The following is a 27034-nucleotide window of genomic DNA, read 5'->3' as shown; positions in this document are numbered from 1 at the left end:
GCGTTTCTCCATCTCACGTTAACGAGGAAGCTTTCGAGTACGGATTACCGCACAAAGCACGGCGCTCCAGTGGATAGAAAAAGACGACGCAGTCGGGAAGATGGCTTCGCAAGGAGCACCCTAACTAGCTTAACACCATAACGCGGAACGCTCGCACGAGGGATCCAACGCTCTCGAAATGGTCACGCGCTCGATTAGAACCAAGAGGGCAGCGCTGTTAGTCATCATCATCACCACCGTATGTCAAGTATTAAACTGGGCGGCAAACTGCGTATTCGGTACGCATCCCACATCGACAAAGAACAGCATTCGCGGCGCGGTGCGCGAAATAACTTTTCCTTGCAAACTCGATGAAACAGTTGAAACTCTTGCCGCGCATTTTGCTGGATCGTCTGCTCCCACTGAGCTATCGGTTGCAGACGACGTGGCTGCGGCTCCGACATAGGTCGCAGAGGAATACACAGCCACCAATTACGCTCTCTTGTCTGACTGGCTCACGCCAGCTTCACGCTACAGGAAAACAATGCACATCCTTCCTCCACGCCGCAGAAAAAGTCAGCAAGACGGTATGAAGAGCGCTCGCAGTCTCTGCACCAGCGTGCCGCACAACAGGAATACGTACTCAATCGCGAAGCTCCGTTCTCGAAAAAGCGCTCTTCGACTTGTTTTCCCATGAGCGTCGTATGCGCGGAAAGAAAGGGTATCCGGAAATTTGTTTGCCGTCGTACCCGCGCCTCCGCCCGCACGACAGAAAAACGGATTGAAGCATTCGAGAAAAGTTGAACTCTTCCGCAGACGCGCGCACATAAAAAGCCATACGCGCTAGAGCGCTCGCATGAGGAGCCGTGCCTAAACAGAAAACGGTACCCTGTGGGCACTTGTTATCGTCGACTGGAAAACAGAACGTGACGGCTACGCTACTTCTTGCGCAGCGGGAGGCCAGGGTCAATGTGAAGATTAGTTAAAAAAAATTCTCTCTCTCTCTCTCTCTCTCTCTCACACACACACACACACACACACACACACACACACACACACACACACACACATTCTGCAGGCACCACAACCCATGCGCGCGAATGCGTTTGCAGGAACCAGTCAGCCTATATACGTGTGGATTCTTTCGAGCCAGGAGTTGAACTAGCAAGTAAAACGCGTCCCAGTAATCAGAGCAGAACTATAAGAATTTCCCATCGCAAGGTGGAACGCTCGAGCCAAAGCACGCGATACTCGAAATAGCCACGCGAATTGCGTTTTTCTTTTTATTTTTATTTTCAGTATTCATAAGGCGTAGTCTCGCGAGCCACACATTACTGCTCGCATATACGACGAAAGGCCGTGAGGGAATAAAATGTGCGTCTCCATCCCAAATAGAAACAAACGGGATTAGCACACTAAAATTTTTCAAATTACATTTTGAATTGGTCTGTAGAGCCTAAAGTGTGTCATATGTCGTTCTAAGATAAGTGCTCAAGGGTGTAAGCAAGTTATACCTTCTCTCAACACTGTGTTACGACGTCTCACTGCGGCGGTGAGCAATCCTTGGACGTTTCCCACAAGGCAGTCCTTTTATCAGCGCGCGCCCAGACAACGCCGGGGCCCGACACAAACTGTGACCTACAAACAAAGGAGCTCACTTCGAGGTGACAACCGCCGTCCTCCGTGGAAGCGGTAATTACCGCGAAGACCCCTCTACCTGAACCTGACAAGCTGAACTAAGTGATGAGGACTACCGCGGATTCAGCGTCGACTTGAGTTTCCCGATTGTGCCGTGGTTGCCTCATATGCGGGGGCGAGGGTGTAATTTATAGGAGGGAGAGTCCGGCAGAACGGTGCGTCAACATGGGAGGGATACTGTGACCGATTCGAGTATTGTTATTGGCCGAGATACAGTAATGAGATTCCCTAGTCTAGGGAAGACAACAGTTCTAAAAGCGAAGACCTTTTGGTGAAGAGTGTGCTGACGCGTTCTGATGTGAACTCGGACATACAATATGGTCCTACGTGGGGTGGGCTTCCGTATATGGAGCCAGTGTTAAGAATGTAAAATAAACCCCCTTTCCTCCAATCCTGCTACTGGACGTACTCATCCCTGTCCTGGGTGGATTCCTGGCCTAAGCGCTACCCCGAGCCGCAACAACTGCCTCGCGCGCTTTTGTCTGAAGCCTCTCACGTGTTACCTGTCTAATCCTCACAAAAACCAAGCAAAAGCGGTAGACTCGCAAAGACGTGCATAAAAAATGGCCCACAGCGGTCATTCCTCGAGTGCGCGCTAGATGGCGCCACAATGGCCGAGCACAAAGCGCGTTCCAACTAGCGAACGGAGAACAAGAGCACGTACACTCACGAGCAATACGAGAGGAAACACCGAAATTGATTTTGAGCAGTGATTATCCGTGTCATGTCAATTCTAATCTGACATCCTAATATAACTTGTAGCCTTCTTACCGAACATTGCATTGGGCACTTCTGCGCGGGAAACGTGTGCTTAGCCACCACAGCATCTGGAAGGCAATTTAGGTGTTCCCTTTCACGTTGTTCGAAGTGTGGTACGCCAGCGGCGCCAGAGAGACCTGAACTCGCAAACGCGAGCTAGGCGAGCCATCGCCCCAGGCCAGAACTGGAGTGCAGGCGCATTACAGCTCCTCGCCTTGCGTTAAACAAACGAGGCAACAGACTCGGGGAAAGAAACGCTGCGGCGCTCCGAAATCGAGCTCTCTGAGCAAGCAAGCGACGAGCACACGGCGCGGCACCCGCACGTGGCCATAGCCGGACGACCGGGCGCTGTAATTCACCGTAATGGCCGCCATAAATCTGCCGGGTGCACTGCGCAGATCCGCTGCGTGTGCGCGGAAACACGGGCTGGCCCAACACACGGCTCGGCCGTGGCCACATTACGAGCCGGCACTGCGGCGGCCTTCGGTCGAGCCACTGAAAATCCCGGAAGCCACGCCTGTCCGTCCGGCCTTGCCCAATGGCGCCGCTACAGCGCCGCTTGCGGCAAAGTTGCAGCGTTTCCGGTTGGCGAGAACGACCCTCCGGAGAAGCTTCGACTGCTCTGGCAGACTGGAAGATTGGCGGAGCAAGAACAGCAGGGAAACGACAGAAAACGGAGACGTACAAAAGCAAAGCTCGCAATAGGTGGTCAGGAAAGTTGGTTGTGGGACTTCATATTGCTTCTTTCTTTATTTCTTTTTTAACCTAAGTAGGACATTAGGCAGTTTAATAGCAAGAGATTGGTATAATAGCAAGAGAAAGGGGACGCTCATAACATCCATCCATCCATCCATCCATCCATCCAGACCGCGATGGGATGCGGGGCCCAAATATACACGCGCTACATTTCGTAACCATTACTTCCGGCGCCAGCCGTCTCGTATCGACGCCTTCGCAAGAAGATGTACACAGATTCCTGTGTTCATGTAAACTGACGTGGGAGCAAAACAATAAAGAAACAAAAAAAAAAAGGCGGGGGAAGGGGTGTCATGCCATATAGGGGTAATGCCAACGGGCGTGTTGGATTTAGCTCATGACTAACGCCGCCTGAATTCTGTAGAACAAGCTCTCGGCTTCTTTCGTGCATTTAAGCGCCCCACATCGCCTGGAAATTGCATGCGTAAAGCATCGTGGAGAGTGACAAGAATGAAGGAGAAACTGTACGGACCATGCAAATTGTCGAAAAAGGAAATGACAGGCGTTCCGCTGAGTGTAGAAACATAAGTGCGAAGCAAGAAGGAGCTGATTTAAGTAGTACAACCGAAAATATAAGCGGAATTACGAAGTGGTAGTGGTCAGCACACGAATAAAGCAAAACCAATGTGGCCAGTGATCTGTCCTACACGCGTACAGAACGTACTGCTCCCTTCGAGAAATGCTGCAGCACTGTGCTCAAGACGACCCAATAAGCGCGGCAGGAGAAAAGCGGCCACGCGCTCTCGGCGACTCTAGACCGCGGGACCAGGGACGCTCCGTCAAGAGACAACGTCATCCGCTTTATTCTCGGCTTCAATTAAATATGTGCTCACGCCAGAATGCATGCAAGACCCGACGCGTGCTTTGGTCCGCTGTGCTCTAGACAAAACGAACGGGCAACTCAGAGAGAGCAGACGACGCTCTCACCCAGAAGGACACGTGAATTCACACGATCGCGCTGCTGATTGGCTGATACGAAATCCATACACTCCAATTCAGTGCAGAGCATATTAATTCGCAAAAGCAGATGGAAAAAGAAAGACAGGCTGGCCTCAAGTTCAGGATTAACGACGGGTCCAGTTCGTGCTTGCGCAATATTTTCGCCGTTTCGAACGAAGTCACGCAACGCACAAAAAGGCTGGAAACGAATTTCTTCGGGGCTCCTGGGAAAGACGGCTGGCATGCAGCGGCGAAAAGTGTTCCGCAGGTGTGATCGCGACGCCGACGCGTGGAGAGCGTCGCTGTGAGCTTCTAAATTGAAATGTCCACGTATGTATGTATGTATGTATGTATGTATGTATGTATGTATGTATGTATGTATGTATGTATGTATGTATGTATGTATGTATGTATGCATGCATGCATGTATGTATGCATGTATGCATGTATGTATGTATGCGTGCATGCATGCATGCATGCATGTATGTATGTATGTATGTATGTATGTATGTATGTATGTATGTATGTATGTATGCGTGCATGTATGTATGTATGTATGTATGTATGTATGTATGTATGTATGTATGTATGTATGTATGTATGTATGTATGTATGTATGTATGTATGTATGTACGTATGTATGTATGTATGTATGTATGTATGTATGTATGTATGTATGTATGTATGTATGTATGTGTATGTATGTGTGTGTGTATGTATGTATGTATGTACGTATGTATGTATGTCGGAGAAGTTACTTTCTATATACAAGCTTTATGCTCCGTCTCCATCGAGACCTGCGGGAGGAGCACATTAATTTTCATACGCACGGCCAGTCAGGCGAGCAGAAGTAAACAGGCAAAATTTTCCAGACGTTCTTCGAGAGCCTCCAGCAATAATCACAGCTGCTTTCAGACACGTCTCTCGATATGTAAGATCCATGTAGTTCCACGTGTAGATCTCAGCCATGCAGAGAAGAAAAAAGAAAGTCAATCGAAGAACTATAGTTGCAGTGTCGGCGCTAGCTCCCCGGCTCGGGCGCTTCTCAAGTGAATTGATTTTCACTTTTTGCCCGAGCATTCCCGCATTGTGATGATGCAAATAAACTTCAACTTCAAGCTAGCACGGAAACCTCCAAGCTGCATATACGAGAGCGGGCAGGAGGCGAGCGCGCGCGATCGAAACCATCACAAATGAAATAATGAAACGGCGTGTAAGAGGACCAGCAGGGCCAGGTACAGGCGCACTGGAACCGTTAAAGTGTGAAAAAAAAGAGAGGTTAATTAGTATACAGATATAAATGTTAAGCCAAGGTACAGGGGTACAGCTCAAAAGCCTCGTACACTCGTACAACCACGTCTGACAGCCAGAATCCCAGCGGTGTGATTGAAGGGCTTTTGGATTAAAGGTTGCAAGCGACTCGCGCACGCAAGAACCCAAACTCTGCCTCGATCTTGCTATGGGACCTAAGCGGTATGAGGCGGAACGCATGCAAGCCGCTCGCGTCCCCTCGTCTCTCCGACGGACACCAACGTGCACCGATGTTTACCGCAACGGAAGCTCATTTAAACAGCGCCAGGTTCCAAGAACTTCGCAGGGCCGGCAGGAATCCGCGAGAAACGCTGCCCACACGGAAAGCTCACCGTCACAATGTTGCGCTGTGTTATACTGCCACCGCAGCAGGGTTACAACCGCTGGTACACATCGCCGCCGCCACAATTGAAAAGTTTAACAATCGAAACACGAAAATCAGCGTGACTCTCAAGGTGCAGAGGATACGCAGTACAGCAGCAGCGGCAAGTGCACATATCCAAGCTGATCGTCAGGCGGCGAGATGGCACGAACTTCCACACGGGAAGGGAGAGGGAGCCACTCGTCCGATAGGGGCGAGCAAAGCTACCGAGTGGGTTTAAATCAACTACTGAGTCGTTAGAGTAGGTCTTTCTGATCATTAATTGACACATCTAAGTGCTGTAAATTGTAATTGTAAGGCGTGTAATTTAATGTAAGGTTTTAAAAATGAACATCGCTGCCGATCGCAGCACACTGCTCGGCTGCCCCTACCCATATGACGGAAATCACCCATATGACGTCAGTGGGGCGAGCTATCCGATTGGCTGACCAGGGCGCGTGATCGATAATTTTTCCGACTTTATGGCAAACAAACGATGTTCGTAATAGTTGGAATGTTAGTTAATTTGTTTTTATAAAAAGAAAGTAACATAAAGAGAATGCACAACAACAATTTTTCAGTACACTTAAGCACTTCCGGCACACAGCAGGTGTCGTCTGCTTGTGTTACAACGTGCTCCGTCTTTGACGAGAGCTCCGCCGTCAGTGTCGGTATGTCTTTTCGCGAGCACTATGATTCTACTTTGTAGTGTTGTGGACTGCAAACGTAGCGACTGGCAATATCAAGCTGCGACACCGTGTCCCTCTGCAAGCTAATAGACGAGCGGACTGGCTGCAGCGCATCGGACTGCCGCTATCCGATTGGCGCCAGGATTTGTGCGATTGCGGCCGTCACTTTAAGGCTGTTTCACATGCTGCGACTGCAACGACGAAAATCGGTGCTGTCGCACGCGTCGCAATGCGATTTTTCGAGGGCTCATTTCACATGATTGCGATTTCAACAATGCGACTGGTGCGACGCCCAGGGTTGCTTACTGCCAGGTTTCGTGGCACACGCTGCATAATTCTTTTATTGTAATGAATAAAACGTTTACAGTATAATATTCTTGACTTTTCTTGATTAGAAGCAAATAATATGTAAGTTTACTAATTTAAAACGTTAGTTAAGATTTGTCTTGGAGTGCGCGACGGCGGTTTCGGTAGTTCAGTGCGACATGGCGCACGTAAACAGCTGTTCGCAGGTGGTTCTGCGCCGTGTGTCTCATCTGCCTTCTATGACCGTTTCGTTCTGCCTGCGCTACAACAATCTCCAAGATGACCTATCGACCAGTTCATATTGCTACCCTCACCGCATATGCAGTATTCGGAATTCGGCTGCCACGAAGTCGTCGTGTCAGCCCAACAAGATCCTCGCGCTACCTGTGCTCAGCGCCAGCTTCTGAAGAAATGATGCGTGTATATTGCCCGTGATTGCGCATATGTGGTGCCTGCTATTAGCCATATTCTTACGCCGAACGCAACAAGAAGCACCAACCCGAAAGCACGCATGTGCCACTGAACGAAGCCTCAAATGATCTGTGTGATTACGACGTGGAATGAAAATTGTGTTGTGAAATTCAACCTTAGCGCTATCCTGGTTCGTCCATCGCCGTGCTTGCGCTGCGAATATATATATGGGAGCCCTCTCTAAATATTTCTAAAGGCGCAAAAGCCGACGCATCAAATGTTTCGAGCAGTTACCGTCACTTTTGTAGAAACCTGTACGTTGTAACATATCATTCTAAAGGACACGCTTCTCGTCCACTTTGTTGTTCTGTGTCTCGCGCTGGCAGTATACTCGGAACTTCTAACAAGGAGACCATATCAATACGCGCCATTCATAAAGCAGGATCGTAGGCCTGCGGCATTCGCACTTGCCGTAGAATTTTTCAGCTTTCTGCTCAGCCTCGCACTTCTCTCACGGTTAGCCTGTTTTGTGGAAATAAATATTATTCTTATATTATTAATGTTATTAGATATTATAGTTTCTTCACTGTAATTTATAGCAATCATCCAGATTTCTTAAGCTAGGCATGCATTTAACCTGTATTAGATAAACATTGTTACGACATGCTTATGGGAGTCATTTCAAACTAGATTGCTCAGCCAGAGAAAGTACAAATGCAAGTCTCAATGTTTATTCGAATTTGGTATTCCTAAACAGATTATATTGGCAGAATTTTATGCCTGCTTGCATTTCCTGCAATTCAATGTTCAGAGCTGGAAAAACTGATTCCTTTTCTTGCTGTCGAAAGGCTGCTTCAATGTCGATATCAAGCTATAATTATTCATTTCGAAAGTTAAGCAATGACTATATGTCTAAGCTTATCAATGCGTTTTTGTTCCACGAACACAATTAAGTTTTCTCTCTCCCTCTTTTGACAGCCATGGAATGAAACCGTTCACTTTCATAAGTATCAGGATGCAAACATTCTGGAGTTTGTCCTGAGCATTTGCTTGCATCCTATAGTGTGCATGTTTGTATCAAGTTCTGGTGTTACAATCGCAGTGATCTACACATATTGTTATGTTGCAACAAACAAATTTATTTAACTTTCTTTTCAAATCTACAATGTGGCCATGCAGTAACAACTACATTAATAAGCAAAAAAAAACCTGCAGATTCAGTGTACGTGTTGGAATCTATGCGAAGTTAAGTTTTTGTCAAGTGGTCAATTAAATGCGGTTAAAGTAACTGCGATATATACAATTTGTCTTATTTTCAACAATCCAACATGTCATCTTTTGCAAGGTTTGCTTATACGCCGCATAGGCCACAACCTTAATGTCATGTAATCTTTATGCATTACACTGTTCACAAACCATACCGAAACGCAAATGACAGTTAATGTAGATGCATGCTGCAAGACATCAACACAGTGACATTTGTTGAGCAAGAAATGGTGCGAGGTGTATGCAGATGAATGAATGACGTGCTTATGTACTTATTTATTTATATACCTCGCAGGCTGCAAGGTTGAAGTATTATGCAAGGAGGAATAAAAAAAGTTGTTACAAAAGGAAGAAGGGCACAACATTAAGAAAAAAAGCAGTACCAATACATTGCACCAACTAGCCCAACATGTTTTACTGGCACAACATTATACAATACTTAACAAACAATAACAGAAAAAGTTACTGCCCATGCACCCTGTACAGACGGTAAACCTGCGAAGCTGAAATGTGCGGCCCCGGTGTTTATCACTGAGTTAATTCCAATGGTTTATTCAAGTCTTTCTATATTATTGGTTATGTCTGTGTTTCTTAATGAGGTTATGCACATGTTTGGCTTGGGTTTATCACATTGTTTGTTTGGAATGCCACACATTGCACTTTGCAAGATCACCATCGTGGAAAGTGCAATGAGTGGTTCATTGTGTTAATCCAGCGGGTCCATCAAAGTCTTTCTGGATTATGTTACGCACTTGTGTTTTGTAATGCGTTAATCATAATGTTTATGACTCAGTTATGCACTGTAGTTACGAAGTGACACACCGGGGCTGCACATTTCATTTAATTAAATACAGGGACACATTTTCGAACCTCTTGGGAAGTCGGAGAGAGACTGCTGCACGCGCACTCTGCTGCGAGAGAGAAACGACGTCACTATCGGTGTAGCCAATAGCCCGCCACACCTTTGCTGCAAGATAATTATGACATCATGATCTTGTCTTAACCCCGTCCCACTCTGTGTCCCTTCCTTGCAATAACGCGTTGATAAATGTTTATGTGTTACATGCATAAGCATTTCTATGTATACCCAACAAGAAATGTCTCCGTCCCTCATGTAAGACGAACAATGGCTCACAACCCCCTAAACAATGGCTCATACCCCTACACTAGGGGTTTTGGGATCGGACCATGAGTGTTTCGCCTAGGCATACACAGCTTCACTGTAAAAAGAATGAACACCTTTCTACTAGAGACCAAGACAATCATGAGGTGTATTAACAAATGAAAGTTTATTGAACATGCCGAGTAAATGCTGTTCGACAAGCAATAAATTATATTTACACAAAAAGCAAAAGCAAGATCTGATGTGTGTCCATACAGATCCCAACAAGAAACGCATCCATCTCTGAAAGTATAACAGCGATCATGCTGACACAAGATTCTCCCAGTGTATTTGCATCTACAGCATCCATAATTTCTCTAGGCAGCCGATCTCCACAGAATGCTAGCTTCTTCCTCTACAATGCACTCTCCACATCTGAGCGTGCATTGTAGAGGAAGAAGCTAGCATTCTGTGCAGATCGGCTGCCTAGAGAAATTACAGAAGCTGTAGTTCTAAAAATGCTGTGTTAATCTTGTCATCACGGCCTCCGTTAGAATGGATGCATTTCCTGTCAGGAAACGCACATGAATTTTTGCTTCTCCTTTTTGTGTATGTTCAATCTATTGCTTATCAGCGAGCATTAACTCTGTGTGTACATTAAACTTTTGATTGTTAGATCATCTCGGTTTTCTTGTTTGTCCTATGTGTTCTCTGGTACCATTTGCAGCCAGGCTATTCGTTTTTTTTTTAGACTACAAGAAGTCACTTTAATGGCCCTCATGAGACCTTATAAAATCTTTTATTTGGCCAATGTAGCAAGAACGTACAGTGTGAAGCAGTAAGAACAGCTTATGCTAACTTCTAATTAAAAGGTTTATTGTGAAAATGCAATGATCTATAAAGGTTACCACAAAGTAGTACAACAATAAAACCTGATAAAGACTAGTGCTTGATGAAACCAAACATAAAAGCAGGAAAGGGAGAAAATACATATAGATATACAAGTCCAGGAAAAAAAAAAACATTGTGATCACCAAGTGTGCATGTGGCTACCTTCCAGGAAACTCATTTTTTTCCCAATGGCATGGAACTGGAAGAATGTGCTTGCATAAGCAAGCTGTCAGTCTGTCTATTGGAATAACAACAGTGTTTCTTGAAAGGTGCTGGCATGCAGGATTGGCAATTGTAATGATTTTTTCCTGCACTTGGAATTTTTCTCTGTTTTCTTTCTGTAGCATTTTTATTTATGTTTGGCTGCATCAAGCACCAATTTTTATCTATCTTTCAAAGATGTCTTTCTTATTCTGGGGAAAACTTGGGGAAGGCAGGAGATGGAAATTCAAGACGATGAGCAACATGAGAACAAGGTGAAAGTAGGAGCCAACGTTTCCAAACGTGGACCTTGAAGAAGACAAGTCCACTAGTCGAGACGTTGGCTCCTGCTTTCACCTTGTTCTCGTTTTGCTCGTCGTCCTTTCTTTTTCTGGTAATTTGTATAACTCGCCACATTTTTACAAATGAACCTCAGTTGAAAGTTAGTCCTCATCCATATCTAGTGTCATCCTGTTGATACTGCTTCATGCTATGCACTCTTGCAACATTTGTGTGTGTGTGCACACGCGTGGATTTGGATGTGAGATTGGGCCCTTGGGCAGAGGTATCATTCTTCTCCTGTGCAGCCTTATGAATTCATTCACTATAGTGCAACAGAAATTCGATGGACAGGAACGAAGTGAACACACCGAGTACTTCGTTCTTGTCTGTTGTCTATCTGTTGCACTTTAGTTAATAATGAATATACACAAACTCATCTAGTTTTCAGTTATTATGTCGGGCTTATAAGCCCGCTTGTGTCCTGGAATATCTGCATGGCTATGTATCCTGTAATTTAATTTCTGGCCATGTGCTTGCAAGTCGGGTGTCAATCTCCTGATTTTCCTGACAATCTTGTGTGATGTGCAGGCCCAGACAGTTCCTAGTGAATCCATGCAGGGTGTTGTGCAGGGTGTAATCTGCACTACAAGTGCTGCTTTGATTGCCTTCAGTTCAGCTTTTCTAGGTGTAGGATGACCTGGAATGGTACTCACTTATATGAGGTTTAGTTTTATGTAGTGTCATACTACTGTTACACGGCTATTGCCAGATCAGTGTACTATATGTGCCTTATGTTTGCTTGCATCTTCATGATTAGCAACCTCCTCTGTGTGTTTGGCAGTTGCATATAGTCTCCTGCCCTAATTGTTTGCCCCCATATTCCACGGTATGGGCCTGTTGTGTTTCGAGTTCAGGTACTCCCGAGGTTGTGTTTCTGAAGGGGGGGGGCAGTCGTCTTTGAATCTCATATGCTAGCTGGCATAGTATCTTGGGACGAGGTTCTGAGCTCTTGAGACAAAAAATTTGTGCTGCAGGCTGCAACTCTACTCTGTGTAGGTGCTTGTTCGTTAGCTCTTTTTCATAGAGGTCTTCAAGCATGGTACAGTTGGAAAGACCTGTTATTACTACCCGATGCCTGTATTCGATGAGTTGTCTTTTTTGTGTGCTGCTGGTAATTCATACCGTACCATACCTTGGACACAAGCACAGCATCTGCGATTTTCTATAGTATGCACTCGTCCACCCCCATTATTTCGAGATTATTCTTTTCACCAGGTGTGGAAGTTGCGTCCAGGCATTGCATAATTGTTTCACCCACGTGCTGGCTCTGCCGTCATGGGCTTACACTAGCTGAGGATTTGTGGATGTTGACTTGCGGGCATATTTGTCCAGCTATGTGGATCACAATGTGCAATCTTGGGTAGTTCTTGATTCTAGTCTTTCTTTTTTTTCCGACGTCGAAATGAGCTGACTTATCAGAAAGCGAGAGGCCAGACTGGCCAAGAAAGTCTGCAGTGTTGTCGAGGGCTTGTTGCATCATTCTTGATTTCTGTATAAGATAGCTTTCCCATGGACTGTAATACACCATAGGCTGTAGTGTTTCTTGTAGTATGCCTGTGTTGTTGGTGCGTGTGGGTCAAATGTACCTCCAACTCTCACCTGGAATTTTCTGTCTTTCAGAAAGTTACTGTTTAAGTGCTCTACCAGAAATGCTTTTGCTCATCGTTCCTCTTATTAGAGCAGCATGAGGTACTGCTGTTAAAAGCTTTTTCACTCTCTTCATTCTTTCATAAGCGGTATTACACAATGTCCTGCAATAAAGTTTCTGCTGCTTATGGCCCACTCATATCTGCCAGAAGGGACAACTCTTGAAAAAGGTTTTCTTTGTGCTATGTGTGCGACGTAGTATAAGCATTCATGCCTTTTGTACATCTGTAGAACCAGCTTCCTGACAGAGTACTTGCTATACCTGATCATGCTTATTTGTGCAGTGCTGTTGAACAATACATATCGATGCAATGAATATTTACACACTCGAATTATCACGAAAGATGGTTGTTTTACAATTCCGCTCTTTGCCTTCTATTGGTGTTAGATTTTGCATAAGCATGCCCCCCTATGCAATAGTATTTTGAAGTGTAAGGGTTCAATAAAAGGTGATGAACTAAATCTAAGTGCAAGAGCTTTTTTTCTCACCTACGACTCCCATCGAAATGCGACTTCCATGGCTGGCAAATAAACCCCTCGCCTTGTGTCAGCAGCAGAATGCTATAGCCACAGTGGCAGGTGAACAAATTGAAGAACAATATATCTGTCTATAATTTTTTTTCTTGCCTGTATGTAAGTAAAGTTTGGTATAAGTTTGTCATTGCAAAAAAGCCCAGTTTATGGTCTTTTATTGAATAAGCCACATATTGTGTATAGTTGAAATGCAGAAATTTGTTCTGAAATCCTCGGGTGATATATGTTCTTGCAAGTAGCATGGTATTTCATTACTTATAAAGATAATAATCGCAGCGGATATCGTTATATGGATTTACACACTAATATATGTGATCACAAACTTATTAGAAACTAACTAGAAACATGTAAGGCATGAATGTTTCTGCACACTTGATCCGCTGTGAATGTGCAAGAACTGCTTGTACTGGCTGACTTCACTGCACAGTTTTGATTTACTTTTCTTCAGCGTGTCGTTTTATACTGTTTTATCCCCACAAGAACAGGCCGTTTGCCTGCTTTTCGCATTGTTGCACGAGTTCTACATAATTGTGCTGGAGGGTACGTTGTCACTTTGCCAATATAGCAAGCAGTTTAATTAATCTGCTAGCTGTACAGTGAATTACCTTGCAGAGCAAGTGTTCATACAGATGCAGTAAGGATACAAAGTCCGCAACATAGTCTATGTTTACTGGTTTCTGTGCAAGAAAAAAAAAATCTCCAGAGAAGAGGTGCAACTTAACGTGCATGTAATATTTTATTCAAGCCACGGATTTAATGCTACCGTAGCAATTTCATTACGATAGCCTACACTTTTGCTCTGTCGAATTTAATAAGAGGCAAGATAAGCTTTCAAGATGCATCGGGAAATTCATGCTTGAAAACCGACAAGAAAATGCAACTGAACGGTACCGCGTTCAGCGCAACGTAGAAACTTCGGGTACTTTGCTGTCTTGTCATTTTCTTCTTGCCGAGGTTGAAATAATTCAAGCTGCTCCGTAAGCGCGATTTTTGCATGCTACTCAACAAAAGAAAATTGTGACGACCTCGTCGTCTGCTGGGGATCGAACACCTCCTAGGACTGACAACTCGCAAAGGCGCACGAAGCAAACGTGAAAATGCACTTCATTTGCTGTGTAGCGTGTCAACAAACGCATAGCAATAGGAGAATGCAATCTGTACACGTTTTTTATTCTCCCTTAATTCGCGCACGTACCTAATTCGACGATCCACGTCTCCGCGATTGCACTTGTCGTGCGAGACGCCATCAAAACAAACCGGCGAAATAGCTCCGTTGACAGCTCTCCGCGCAATTTCGACGGAAAATCGCAGCGATCGGTGCGACGGTGCGACTGTGCGACCAACCGGTTGGTCGCAGCCGAAAATCGGGGGGTCGGCACTGCGACTGCGATTTTCATCGCAAACGACGGAAATCGCACTTCCGGTGCGACGAAAATCGCATCATGTGAAACAGGCATTACACAGGAAGATTACTAACGCAATAGCGTTTCGCGAGTCCGGTATTATTAGGGTAAACGCAAGCGCAAGGGGACAGGGCCTGGCCGTGTCCCCTTGCGTGTCGTTTCAGGGCACGGAGGAAGGAAAAAGGAGAGGCCCTGACGTCACTCTTTGTGAAGCAAAAGTGAATACGGAAGTTGGCGTTGCTCATGGCGATGCTCCGCCTTTTGGGCCACCCTCCTCTCTTGTTTACATCTTTCGCGAAACCACGCCGCGCTGCGCGCGCGCTCGCTGCGCAGCAACACTAAACAATCGCGATCTCTCATTGCGTTGCCGTTGCCGAACCCATGCTAAAAGAAGTTCATAATGAACTTCGCAAATTGGGCCGTGAGGTCGAATCGGCTGCTTTTACCGGCTTTTACGAAAATAAACATGCCTTAAATATAAGGCACCAACTGAACTGCAGGTGAACCACAGGTACCGGCAGCTACCCAGCTCTTGCGTGTTCTTTTAAAAAAGGTCCCCTTTATCGCTGCCTTCTACTTGCTTTTCTCTGCTTGGGCTTTCTGGGGTTCTCATACGGTCTTGCGAGCTAGACGTCTGGCGATGCGAAAAAAGATGTAGGCATTCTTACTGCACTGCAAGAACGCACTGGAGATACGTACGACACACCAACCCATTTGCGATCCATTTGGAGTTTATGAGCACAAACACATTCTCGCTTGAGGAATCGTCGTGCTTTATTGAACAAACTTCGGGTGGCCGCGCGTCACTTCGACAGCGCGCCGGCGAGGAGGCAGAATGTCAAGTTGTTACTGAATACGAAGTTCTGAAACTAGGATTACGCATTCTTGAATAACGCACGTTCTACGTGCCGCAAATGCAACATGCGCTGTCAAAAGCAGGAATCACTGACCTGCAAGGCGTTCACTGTACAGATTCTGAAACGCATCGGTTTTGGTCTGCGGTGGCACGTTAGCATGATTCCGCTGAAGTGGAGGCAAAATTTCCCGCGGATATTCCTTCGTCCGTTGTCAGTGCCGTGGCACGGTACATTGCGTACAGCGTTACATATGCGCATTCATTTCACGAGCTTTAGTTCCTCCTGTCCCACATGACCACATCAACATCCGGCAGAGCACGGTGCAGGTAACACAGCGCAACAAGACACGGTGACTAACACAAACCCGCCCGCACAGCGCCTTTGCCACGGCACGAAACCTACCAGAGCAACACGTGTGAGCGCTCAAAACCATAACAACGCCGCCATTGTGGCCCAAAAGGCGTGGCTATACAGCAAAAAAAAAGCAGAAAAAAAAATGAGAACCCACTACGTCATTTCCGCCACAATTTTCTCCTAGCGCGCGGAGGGGGTAGGGCCTCTCCTTAGTTTCCTTCCTCCGTGCTTCAGGGGATCAACAGAAGCGCAAATGTGAATGGTCTGCGCGGTGCAGCCACCTGGTGGCATAGAGCTCAACCACACACGGTAGCAGTAACAAAATGTATGCTTCTTTACTGCTGTGTAAATCTTTCGAAGGAGTGTAATCGTTAACACGTTGTTTTTGTAAATATTTAAAATGCTTTACACTCGGTTAGAGCAATATTAGCTCTTTCTTTGGCTGGTTAAAATCTGCGTCAACGGGTGGCCGGACCGTGGAGACCGATCAGGCAGCTCACGTACGTCTACGCTAAAGTTCCTTCATCAGCTTGAGTTTATGCCTCCACCGTTCCATCGAAATGTTCAGCTAGTGTGTGATTACCGGAATACCAGACACGTTCGGCGCTGCGACAGAATGCTCGCAACGCACGCTGTTTCGATAGCTCTCGCTTGTGGTCGACGGCCAAGCGTCTAGAGGAGAGGTTTCGCGAGGGCGGGGGCAGGCTCCAAAACAACCGGAAGTGGACGATGTGACGTCGCATCATGACGCAGAACCAGTGAAGGCGGGGCTTAGCCCCGATCGCTCGGCGAACGAGTTGAGGAAGAAAAGCATGCCTAGGGTGGAGGTAACTTGTAATCGTTTGTAGCTCCATTAATACGTAACGCTTCACTTAAATTGTGGTGCGAATGTTCTACTTAAGCTGTACCCTACGCGTCTACAAAATTTGTCCGAACCGTTTCAGGGGCCCTTTAAGTGGTGAGGATTTACCGCCTTGGGTGTCTGCTTGATAACATTTCAAAGTACTACAAAAGGTAGTGGCTGCCGTTGAAGGTGTCCAACATGGTAGGCTACTGCTCGGTGCCGCAATGCCGGACGAACGCAACGGAGCCCGCGGTGTCAGCCTTATTCACACGTAGCCGCAGGGCAAGGAGCTGCGTGAAGCTTGGCTGGCGAAACTTAGAACCGGCAAACAGTCATCGGCTACAACTCGGGTATGCAGCAAGCACAGATGCGAGGAAGGTTTCTGCTACGGCGCCGGGACTGCGCGAAGTTCGGTGAGTAGCAGAAAACGTGCACTGAGACGCTAGCCCTCGCCCGCGCCCGCTACCCGGCTAATGTCATGACGGTTTGATCTATGAACTTCTTGATGCTAGATACTGGCAAGTTCACTGGAACGGAAAGGGAGCGGTAAGACGCACATTAAAGAAAGGCAGGGCATATGGTCATGTTTGTTAGCACTGGATTACGAAAAAGAAGCAGAGGGAAATCGCACGCTGAGAAGACCGATAAACATACAGTGCGGCGCAACTTGACAAATAATATTGAAATTTCCAAGAACTTAGAAGACAAAAAAAGATTGAATCGTCGAGACGGTCGCCACAGTCGCCGTAGGCGTCGAAGTCTCTATAACGAAATTATTTTTGAACAGTTCTGATAGCGTCCACGCAACAATGGTTGCTAGTGTGCTGTCAAATGCTCATATGCTGCGGCCTAAAGCTCACAGCACGGTGCGAAAACGCGCTCCCAGCGAAAGCCAAACATTGTGCGCGGACATGCATGCAGACGCGCAGTCGGTCGCTGCGAACTCGTGCGATCGCTGCATTGAGGCTTCATTCTGTTATGCCCCATTTGGTTATACAGACAGCCCACTATAAGAACATATTTCACATGTTTTACTCTCAGCGTTTGCCTACCTTTCACGCAAGAAGCCAGTTCGGGAGACTCCATCGCGGCGACCACACGCAATGGCGTTCACTGTACGTATTCGATAAGAGATAGCGTCTGTAAACGATTCTGTGCTTTCAGTTTGCCCAATATTATTATATCGACAGTCAAAAACTTCCCTCGTCTTGAGAGTATCTACATAAATGTCCAGGAGGGCTGCCGCCTGGTGTTTTTATTGAGCGCCGTGAGCGAAACCTATGAGGAGCGCGCCGCGTGATCCCTCATACTACGCAAGGGAGGCGCTTCCGACAGACGGCGACTTCGTAACTCCGCGCCCCCAATAGCTCTCGCCGCACCGATGGGCTACAGAGACGACGCGACGCGTCACTGTAAATACTTGGCTTTATTTTGGTTTATGGGGAAAGAAATTCTCCAGTCGGGGCAGCTGGACACCGGGAAGCGGAGGGAAAGGAGGCGCTTGTAGAGGTTACAGCTCAGAAAGAATCGGCGAGGAGAAACAAGTGCGCTCGACCCTTCCTCTCACGCAATACCTCCTCCGCCCTTGCGTACTAATGCGCGTGACGACTGCGGCTATTTCTTTCTTGTTTTTTTTTTCGTTGCTGTATGTCAGCTGCGTAACTAATGGTATCTTCGACTGGTCGCCTCCGTCTCGGCAGACCCAGCGTTTCCCGAACTCAGAGGTACATGTGCACGGAGGGAGGCAAAATGTAGGAAGGAGCATTACGTCACGCAGCCAGCCTTGGCAAGCGAACGCTTCGTGAAGCCGCAGTGGCGGTCCAATACGTGACCTCTTGCGACGAGAGCACGGAGCAAGAATCGAGATTCGGTGAGATGTTTGGTTCCCAGTATAGCCGTGCTAGTAGTTTTTATTCGGAGCGCGCTTGTTCAGCTGTTTTGCCGTGGCTCTGCCTGCAGAGCGGGAACAGTAAAACGAAGCGCGCACTTTAAGAGGAAGCTTTAGCTCGGGTGCTCCTATCTAAATACATGTAAAAGGAGAATTCGTTTTTCTCGGCAACCACTGCACTAAATTTGACTGGGTTTGCTGCATTTAAAAGAAAAACTTAAAATCTAGTGACTGTTGGTTTCGAATTTTTGAGTTAGGCCGTCAATATTTTATAAAAAATTGACAAAAATTGCAAATTTTCAGAAAACGAAACTATCAAGTTTACAACTCTGTAACTCAACAAGAAAAAATGATATCGCAATTCTGTGAATTGCATCTGATAGCACATCTAAAGGGGACAAAATTGATATGTTACACATGAACCTTAAAAATGTAATAATAAGTAATTACAACTTTTGCAGAACCCTCGTAAACAATGTAACAAATTCACGTAAGATGTAAAATGACATATAATATTTGTCCGCTTTGAATGATCTAACGGATGCCGTTTACAGAACCGCGATATCTGTTCTTTATGCAGAGCTATTAGTTTGTAAACTTCATGCTTCTATTTTTTTCAAACTTCTGAATTTTTGAAAATCTTTCTAACAAAATTCAAGCCCTAAATCAAAATTCTGCTTCCAACAGTCACTAGAATTTATCTTACTCTCTCAAATGCAACAAATTTCATCAAAATCGGTCCAGGGGTTATCTCAGAAAAACGTTTTTGCGTTTTTACATGTATTTGAATAGGCCGCGTCGGAGTTGGGCCCGAGCTAAAGCTTCCTCTTAACGTGAGATCACTTGCTGGGCCACCACTGGCTCAGCACATTTAGGCTTCAATCGCGTTGCGGTATGCTCCCTCCTCTTGTTCCCTTCCTCCATGTATAGAGGACAAGCGCGTAAGGCTAACGTGCGACTCGCCCTCGGAGGAGGAAATATGGCAGATGCATAACCACGGGACCACTGCCAACGTCCGATGTTTCGCCTATCCGAAGAACCGGTGGACGTGCCGGTGGGGCGAGCGTTCGTCGAGACGCCAGCATGCAGGTGCCTATAGGTTGCCTAGGTTACACGATGGACCGTCGCCAACAACGGCGACGCTGTGCTATGACGACGTTGCGGGAAACCGTTCAATCCCGACGACCGCTCCCGACGACAGGGCTCGGAGCGCCTCAGAGCGCTCGAAGATGGAGGAGAGCAATCGAAAAGGGCCAGCCGAACGCATGGCGCGCACCCTCTTTCAACCAGCCGAAGACAACGCCGCTCGTGAAAGTGGTCTAGAGCGCTCCGAAACGGCCAGCCGATGATGCCATCAATCAAGTTTCAGAGCATACAGAGGCATGGAATTCTTTAGCTTGCGAGGCAACCACATGGGACGCATTTCCGGTGGATTTTAGGGATGGCGGTCCCCCGGCGCCAGCTCTTCCATCTCGTGCTGCGCAAGCGTTCAAGGAGGCCCAAATAGACATCGCTGGATCAAGGAGATCTAACCACGTGGCATACAACAAAGCGGCTGGAATATCACGTAGACGCCGGACGATGCGACACAGAAATGTTCCACCCACTTCTCGATTCGGCCGTTGTTGTGCTGCACGCGAGTCACATTCCACTTGCGTTGCTTATTTCGATGCATATCCAGCAGTGCGTCAAGAGGCGTGCGCCGGTCGGAGATGTCACTGTTAATTCTTTTTGGCAGTTCTATCTCTTTCTTTAACCTGTTGTCCAAATAAAATTCAATCCAATTCAATGTGGTTGCCAATTAAACCACTCAATACGAAACTCAACAAGCCTTTTTAAGAATGCAATGTACCTTTTTACGTAAAATAGGAATCTTCGCCACGATTTCGTCACAACGAGGCTGGCGTATACGCGCGTGCACACCAGCAGTTACGAGTGGCGTTAAATCCCACTTGCAAGATGTACTCATTCCGTTTCACCTTTTTCTTTTTTTTTTTTAACTGACAGCCGTTTTTTCAGCGCCCTGTGCATGGCCGATCCCCCAGACTGGGTTGCGCCGTTTCACTAGGGAACACGAACAAGAGCCGGCGTTCACAGAAGTGAACGCATCGTGGATTACGCGACGTGCTCGCCCAGGAGAAACAAGGCGCGCGCTATGAATGGAACAGCGGGGCCGGTGGGTGTCAAGACTCCGAAGTGTATAGGCTCCGGCCAGAGCGACTGCGGTGAGGTTCACGGCCATCTTTATTTGACAAATGGGATCTTGTGATCTACTGGGGGATCGAGCTATGCTGTCGCCTCATCCCTTATATCGACACAGCCCAATCACAAAGAACCGTCGTGTAAGAAGCGTTTCATCAATCTACGCCGTCACGACGCTCAGCGAACCCTCACCATCAGCATGAGCCAAGAGAACGGGTACAGAAGGTCCGATAAGCGGGCGGGCTTCCACCAGAGTGGCTACCGGAGGTCTGATACAAAGGACCGCCGTTGAGGTGCACGGGTGGCACCGTGTACAGTGCCGGAAACAAAAACATGAAGGGGGCGCAGCGCAGAGGCTGTAAGAAGGTCTGAAACCGTCGTAACTTCTCTCGCGGCGCCAGCGCGTTGGTGATGCACGCCTCCCTCCTGCAAAGAACATACAACAGGAACAAAATTCGTGGGAAAGGAACGAAGAGATCGGGGAAAGTCGAAGGAATTTGCCGACGTCCTTGTCCAGCAGTGGACGCGATATGCAGCTGCAGACAATGACGACACTTCAGTTTATTAACGCGGTAGCGCCCCGTGTCGCAGAAAATCCGGCGTCCCGCGTTTTAGAAAAAGTTTATTTCAACAAAAGACGATACGAACTCTGAGTCACAATGACGGCACAATTCCACCAGGCCGATAACTTACACTAAGTACGAAGCGTTGTATACTAAAGAAGTGTCCAACTACGCACTCACTAACAAGTAACCACATAGATCCACCGAAACGTACAGTTACACACAAATTAACTGTCACACGTCCAGCATCGGACGTCGCTTCGGCATAAAAATTTCGAACCAAATTCCGAACCCCGCAAACCCAACCACTCTTCTACTGCCAAGGTTGCTCACACCGTGTATTTCATTCTTTACAAATTTATTCCCCGAAATGTTGAGAACGGCAGTCCACAAGCAGATCTAACGGAGAAACACACCGACACCGTATGTCTTTTATGTTAGCTCTACTCAGACTGAGATATTAAAAGCGGGAAACAATATCAGATCCCCGACCCACGCAAGAAGCCGCGTTTCCACCAGAAAGCTTGCTCTTCGTGCATAGCGTTCGCCGCCAGCGTCTCCCGGTAAACATTTTGGTTATACGTAAGCTGCAGCTGCCGGGAAGCATCAAAAGCAATCAAGGGTTATGAATGCTATCGCGTTCCTCTCTTAAAGGCGAAGCTTAAGCATCCTTCAAATTTTATCTAGCGTGTATATTGAGTCACAGCAAGCTGTATCGGGAGTTTTTCATGTCGCTCTACAATTTTCTCTTTGACACTTTTCATCTAATTATAATATTTGAGAAGTTGATTACTTATTTAAGACTAATTATCTAATTAGGGAAATGAAAAAAAATAGTTTGGGTAATAAATTGCCTTAATTTATTTATTTTTTTGCAGGTATGTGGCCAGTGTCATTTGCTGAACCGTCGTAACTTATAGTGCAGTCACTATCGGAAGCCTGTCATCCCGGAGCGATCGTCAAACAGCCCACTAGGGCAAGAAACTATATAGATTATACGTGGTGAGCTGCACCGCAAGGCTGCAATCGGCAGTTAAAGAAAAAGAAGAGAGAGTGAGAGAATATATACACATATATATATAAGAAGAGACAAATAGACGGAAAACAAAGGAAGAAGCAAATGATTCAATAAATTTTACAACTGAAAGCTCATCGTTCTCTACACATCTGTTCGCCACTTATGCAAAAACAGCTGGAACTGTCAGCCGGTCACAGTTGCATAAGCTCCGTTTTGAAGTCGCCTCATTCAGCTGACAATACGGCGAACGCCTTGACAAAAGGAAACTACGGAGACGAGATTGAGCAGGTTTCAGCAGAGCATCAATTAGGCATCCACCTGAACAACATTGGGCGCGGAGCGGCTGCGTTAAGAAAAAAAATTATGATTAATGGTTTTCCCGCCGCTTGAGAATTGCGCCTAAGCCACTGGATACGAAAGGCAGCTTTCGTTGTATATAGCAGATAGACATGGCTTGGTTCCTTGAAGATCATAAACGGTTTGAATCAGAGTTTCCGGTACGCACGCATAGCACTGCTGTGAAGCAGAGTCCTCACATTTAGTAACGATTCATTTCCCATTCTTTTATTGTGATCCTTCGCGCCGAATGGCTGACCCCGTGTGGCGATAACGGCGGCGACCGCACCAATGACAATGGGCAGAGAGAATTACTAATAAAATTTACAATTACAAGACGTGGCCCATGACTTCATGCAAGAAGTTTCCTTGCCTCTTACGCTAACTTACGAGACATCAATAAAAGGGTAACGGATTGAAAGAGAAAACGAAGCAATGCGACAGATAAGTACATGCAGCCGATTCTGAACAAGTAATCGGAGCGTGTAAAAAAAAAAAGAAGGAAAGGGAGAAAAAAGGAAAAAAGGAACAATTAAAAACGACAATAAATAGACAAGGAGATAAAGAGCTAACGCTGACGCTGAATATGGCGCTCACGTCGCCTATAGAAGAAACGAGGAACATGTAGGAACCACGCTGCCTCTGCCAGCGATAACTATCGTTCGCGAAGTCCGCTAAGTCCACTTAACTACTCCAGGAGATTCGGTTGATAAGTGACACAGAAAGGAAGGTAACGAATGGCTATACAGTCTGGGCGCATTCAGGTCGGTGGGTATTTCATATGCCTGCTACGGAAGGCAAAACCGCGGCGGGCCTGTTAATCTACAGCGGTGACACCCACGGTCCCAATGTCGCGCATGGTCTCGCCGCGCACCCCCCACCCCACCCCCCCTTTTTTTTACTATGTAATAAATTGAATTGTCGCCGCATGGTTTTTATAGCCACTGCTTTATTATCGCACGTGGGGGCTGTTACAAGGCAAGTGAATGCAGCTCGGTGCTTCTCGATTCGTTATCCCTCTGCCGTCGCAATGCTGTCGCGTCTGAATAAAAAAAATTAAACGCAACCACGCACGGTCGATGAGGAAAGGAGGGGGCAGAAACGTATCGACCTGTACGGGGGTGCATAAATATGCAGCGCGTCGCCGGGGTCGATTAACGCGAAAGCAGCTCCGCTCGTCGATCAATGAGCCGTTATTCCAGCGGTGATACACCGCGGCCTAGCAGGGCGGCGATATGACATGCCGCACACGCGCGGACGAGAGCTCCTTCTGGAAAGCTCACCCGCGGGCACGGGGTGGACAGCGACGCCGTAAGCGCATACATGCATGCACTGCAACAGAGGGAGGGGGGGGGGGGGGGGCGCCCAGGCAAGAGTCGCGAACCGCATTACGTCCGCCGCTCAAATGCGACCGCACAATTTCGCCGCTCAACAACTGTCGGTCCGCCGCAGGTTAAACGCGTGCGACCCTTGAGGATTATACGTGCCGCAACACACACATACGCGCGCGCACGCGCAAGATAGCCCTTGCCAGTATGTCTAGCGAGCCAAGTACACGCTGCTCGTCTGCACTCAGACATTCAACGTCGATTAAATCAAGCGGCGTAAATCTCTCCTCTGACAAATCACGCGTAAAGGGCCCCGAATTACTGTTCAACGTCACCTTTCCTGGTTTGACCTGTCACGTGATTTCTCATCGGCGGCGTTGATACTTCTTGTGAGCGCCCAATCCAACGAGATATGTGCTAAGGCAATTCGATACGCTTCTTTCGCATTCATGTAAACAAGGCTATAGAAGCATCTCATGGTCAAATCGAATGCGAGCAGGTTTAAGTGCGGAAGGCGCAAATCGGATTAGGGAACACAACTTTTTTAGGATTACAATCGTACTTATGCAAGACGTGGACGTTTGCTCGAGAGGTTTCTGCACGGAAATGCAAAGCGGGAAAGGTGGACAAGTTGTTCGAAGGCTTAAATACTCTCATATACCAGCTTGGCTTGCATAACTAACTGCGCTAATCATCAATCATGAGCCGTTCGCACGGCTTCAGTTTTGAAAGCCAGTTCAAGGCACCGCGCTCCATCAGCGACGCAAAGACCGATTTTTTTTCTTTTTTTTTGTCAGCGTCTACGCCAAAATGAAATAACATGAGGCAAGATGCGCATACAGTTCGTCTGTGCGCGACCTCAATGGGTCTGGTTTCTGGAAGTTTTTCCATTCGGTGCGTATACGCATGAGCACCACCACATCCACAGGTCTGGCATCTTCTCGAAAAGCATGAGCCGCGTCTGTAAGTCGAACACCAGGCAAGGTTACGCCCGAGACACCGAAAGCGAAATCTAAATGCCATTCTCAAGTTGCTACCGCCGCAAGACTTGTGTCCGAACTCCAATTCGGAACGCTTGCTCAAGTTGGCACCGCGAATTCATCGAGTTTAACAAATATGATGTCCTCGGAACTCAGATCAACGACCAGCAACGCTTTACTCATACGTGAAACACAGTCGACTGTAGTACGACACAACCGTGTGTGCAGCCGCAAACTGGAGGAAACGTTGAAAGCGTAGGAACGCAAAGGCAAAACAATAAAAAATACGTAGCACTTGTTGAAATGGGAGGAGGACCGAAACGGCCGACTTCCCGTCCGTCCTGATCCACTATCTCGAGAAATCTAGCCGGCCTCAGCAAACAGAAAAGCAACCGAACAGGCGGAACTACTACAGCGTCTCGAAGTGGAACGGGCCGCGTGACGCGCACAAGACACGCCGCCGCAGCGTCGAAGCAACGCAGTTCAAGCAGACAACGCATCAGAAATCAATCATGCCTCGATTGGATCAATGAGTGTTAACGACGCTCAAGCTCGACTATTCGGCCAAATTCGTGCGGTTCGCACGCTCTGTCCGACAGGCAGCGGCCGCCTGCACGCTGTAATGCTCGCCGATCATCAGACAACCGGCGACCCGATCAGCTGCCGCTCACTCCAGTGACGATTTTGGGCGCAGGCCGGTTGCACCATCGCGTTGACCGCGGGTTTCATTCTCCTCGTCGCGCAGCAAAGGAACAACACACACACTTCCCGAGAAGTCTGTGGTTTTGTCACGTGTGATACGGGGTGGAACTCGCGACTGCATAAAGGCATTTCGCCGAAAAGGCGGCGAACGACAGAGCATCAGTGAGGGGCGGCGACTGGCATGACGGCTCAGAAGTTCATTCGGGAGCAAAGCCAGCAGAGAAGATGTCGCTTACCTGGTTATGTAAATCTCCGAGCGATAGCCATAGCTTATGTCCGTGGGTCCTGTGGAGGTGTATGCATGTAGAAGTCTTTTCGGGCAGACGAACGATCACCGGCGGCAGCACCCAATCCGATTCGCAGGGCTCCGCACGACTGCGACACACAACGGAGCACCACTGCACGCACCTCACCGAGCCTTATCCAGAATGCAGAGGAGCCCACAGGAGAACCGGAGAGCAACCAACATTGAGCAAGAGGAGAATATATGTATGTAAAAAAAAAAGCGAGGAGCGCGACCAAAACCTAAAGCAGAAACTCCGCATCAAACTGCCAGTTCACTCAAACTTGACCGAACGTGTGGCGCCATCTGAGTGGAACTCGACACACCCTAAACACAGCGTCGCCATCTGTTACGCTCAAGAAGCATCTGTGCCCCGCTTAAATACTGTACTGGAACTTAATCAATTTTTGCTTTCAATAATAAGTGTTTCTAGACAAAAATAAATTGTTTTAATAATAATTAATTTTGTTTTGATGGTAAAAAACTTTTCATCATGCATGCATGCAGTAGCAGACGATAAGTGGGCAGCTAGCAGACGACACCTGTGCTTGAATATCAAGAGCTGTTGCTCTTTTATTTTAACCACCAGTGGTGAACGCCGTGCGATAGTAGTTGTGTTTTTTTTTTGTACACTTCCTGCAGGCTCGTGTGGACGAGTGTAGTAACAGGCAGGAGCTATGAGATCGTATGCTGCATCAGAACGGCAAGTTGGGCCAGTTAGTTGGGATTCATGGTAAAGGTTGTAACAGCGCACCCAAGACAAAGACAATAGAAGGAATAAAACGACGACACAGCGCTGTCTCTCAACTGATTTCTATTGAAGATATGTCTAATATATATATAGGAGCCATTTTATAACCATGACATGCACAAGATACAGATATGCGTCGAGGCAACTGTGACAAAGTGACACATAATCAAAATTGGCGTTGGTAATGCAGTTCCTTGTCATAAAGAGTGATAGACGGTTCACTGATACATGCTTTGTCCCTAATCTTTATATTGTGAGCTTCGGCAATTTCCCTTGTCAAATGGCTTGCGTGATTAAAAATGACACTAGTTTTTTTCTTTAAATTCAGGGCGA

The 27034-nt window shown here is 47.0% G+C and overlaps 1 protein-coding gene across 2 annotated transcripts in view; it reads right to left on the bottom strand.

The window, feature by feature from the left end:
• LOC135907019 (putative polypeptide N-acetylgalactosaminyltransferase 9) overlaps positions 1 to 26253 on the bottom strand; it is a 278217-nt gene extending 251964 nt beyond the window's left edge. Inside the window, exon 1 of one of the 2 annotated variants that reach the window (XM_065438680.2) lies at positions 25904 to 26253. The gene's annotated coding sequence lies outside the window, so the exon portion shown is untranslated. The remainder of the gene's footprint in view (positions 1 to 25903) is intronic. The other variant, XM_065438678.2, reaches the window with a different exon arrangement.
• Between the last annotated feature and the right edge of the window lie 781 nt (positions 26254 to 27034).

This window comes from Dermacentor albipictus, chromosome 1 (assembly GCF_038994185.2).
Source record: "Dermacentor albipictus isolate Rhodes 1998 colony chromosome 1, USDA_Dalb.pri_finalv2, whole genome shotgun sequence".
NCBI classification, from domain to species: domain Eukaryota; kingdom Metazoa; phylum Arthropoda; class Arachnida; order Ixodida; family Ixodidae; genus Dermacentor; species Dermacentor albipictus.
The sequence above is the reverse complement of the archived record's forward strand: the minus strand, read 5'-3'. Positions and strand labels throughout refer to the sequence as shown.